The sequence below is a fragment of the Sinocyclocheilus anshuiensis genome, unplaced genomic scaffold (genome assembly GCF_001515605.1).
Source record: "Sinocyclocheilus anshuiensis isolate Anshui unplaced genomic scaffold, SAMN03320099.WGS_v1.1 scaffold478, whole genome shotgun sequence".
Classification (NCBI taxonomy): domain Eukaryota; kingdom Metazoa; phylum Chordata; class Actinopteri; order Cypriniformes; family Cyprinidae; genus Sinocyclocheilus; species Sinocyclocheilus anshuiensis.
The window spans coordinates 495070-497723 of NW_015542376.1; positions in this window are offsets into that span (position 1 = coordinate 495070).

Sequence of the window (2654 nt, forward strand, 5' to 3'; positions counted from 1 at the left end):
TGCTCCTAGGCCTGGGATATTTGCTTTATACAAGATAAATAAGGACCGTGCTGAACTCATTAGGACTGTCTAAAAGCTGACACGTGCTTTAACAGAATTTTTTTTCTTTCTTCGTTCCACCGCTCATCTGGAAAATCAATGAAAGATATCAGGCTGTAAATAACTGCCCGGATACAGTGGGGCAATTTGTCAACTGGGTTTCAGTGGGAACTCAAACACAAGGGAGAGGAAAAGGAAAGAGACACTCAGTAAAGAACAATATGATCTTCCACTTACTATATTTCTTGCTTCAGTTCTGTGATAAAATAAAATAAATCTGGTGAATATTTGAGGGAGGCATGCAATTTTACTACTTACAGTATTTGTTCTGTAGCGATGACATTTCTTTGGGGCAAGCCCTTCTCAGATTGGTTTGAATTGACAGCGCTAGGCAGACTTTGACTACAGAGAAAAAAAGGCAAGTTCCTAAGGGAATACTCTAGAGCAAAAGCTCAAAAGCCCCACTGTAGAGGGAGACTTTACTTGTAATAGCTGTGCAGTGGTTCATCTGCCAAGAGCGTAAAGGATCATTAAGTACTATCAGCTTTCTTGCCCTAAAATGTGAAAGATAGTCAACTCAGTATATCTGAACTGGGAAGTAGTACTCAAGAGTGTCAGCAGTTTAAAAGTGATCAGGAGCAATTCTCTAGTGTGACATGCACAAATGAGGCATAATATGCGACATTGATAAAAAGGAGCATCCTTGAATCCTCTTGGCAAGACAATGGATCTTTTTTTTAAAAGGAAGTAGTATGCAGTATGTATACTGTGTGCAGTATGTGCATGAAATTACCTACTAGATTTGTACTTTCAGTTTCACATACTATTTAAAGAAAAAGTAACTGTATACAGTATACTGCACCAAAAAAACAAAAACAAAAACAAAACCTGTACGTCTATGTGAATATGCCATTCTGAACATATAACTCCAATAACTCAATATTAGCAGCAGGTACTTTAAATCTTTTTTTATATTTCACATATATTTTTTTATGACTTAGCCCTGACTTGACTTGGTCCCTCCAATTAAACTGTCTAAAATGTAATGGCCAAAACCATGAGAGGCACAATAGCATTGCATCAGAAAAAAAGGACGCATCTCAAAACAGACACTTGTGAATACCCATCTGCAGACAACAACAGGAGACAAATGACTGAAATTGCTCCTGGTCAAATTCTCCATGGTTTGTTGCAAACATGAATGGAGGTAATCACAAGGTAAATGCATTATGGTTGAGGTCAGACATGTCTAGCATGTGATGTGTGTTAGTCTGCTGTCAAATATCTGTCAAACCTTGGCTTTGTAGCAGCTATCCAACTGTAAAATTAGTTGTCTACTGTTATTTCAAAGATGTCTATTAGATTAAACATACTGTTGTAAAGACCACCTTAGACCAGCATGAATTTCCGTTCTGGTCTGATGCTGGTGGACAAGTACATCCATGCTGTAAAGCCATTCACCAACAAAAAATGTTGGTTGACCATGGTGGTCTTTGTGGTGAAGCTGGTTGACCAAGGAACTGTTGCTTTGACAGCTGACCTGAAAGAGAAAACTGACTGTAAATGCAGACCATTTATTCTAATGTTCACTATAGCACATCCTGCTGGAATGCAACACATACTAACATTGTTATGAAATGCACTATAAAACATTATGGGAAGAAAAATGAATTTGAGCTTGTATTGTTTTTTTTTTATATATATATTTTTCTTTTACTCAAAACATTTTTGAACTCACAAATTTTTGTACTCCCTAAAATCTTGCCAGTCTTTAAAAACAGATTTAGTCTAGAGATGTAATACAGAAAATTTGTATTGTCATAGCATATAAGCCTACATGTATAGGGATGTCCGGACTCGGGTTTGATCTCCCTCTTGTCTTCTTTTTTTCCTTGTTTTTGTTCTTCCACGTGCATTCGCACACAGCTGATAGCGTTTCATAATCAGTGTGATCGCTCGTTAGAGCGCACCTGTTTTCTTTCACTGCTTGATTTCTCTCCTATATCTATGCCGTTTCTTTCTTTGCTTTTTGCTAGTGTTTTCTGTTTCTTTGCTGCTCACTATTTTGATTATTTTCTTGTTCAAGTCTTGTTATTTAGTTGGTTTTGTTTTTCTTATGAATTTTCTTTCTGCCAGTTGTGTTGCAGTTCCCTGTTTTTCTTCAGAACCCACTGATCCTGGACTGTTATGTGTTGCTGACCTAATGGACTGTTACTCTGGAGTTTGGATTTCCCCGGGGGTTCTGTTTGCCTTTCTGGATTGCCTCGCTGTTATGATCATCTGCCTGTTCTGGACTGAGTTTTGGATAGCCTGGATTGAGCTGTCTGCGCCTAGCCTGACCTTCTCGCGTGCCCGACTCTGTTTCTCGTCTTGTAAATTGGATTTGGTTGCTGGTGGACTGCCCCGGACTTTGACCTTGCCTGCCTAACCTTTCTCCTGTTCACCTCCTGGTCCAGAAGTGGTCTCAAGCTGTTTGGCTTGTACTGTTTATTATTGTGCTTCAATAAATTGGAGTTAAGCATTCTTCAGCTTTTGGGTCCTTCCTACCAGAGATCGTTACAAGGGGTAGCTGTTATTAACAAGACTTAGCAAGTTTACATCATAATGTTCTGGAA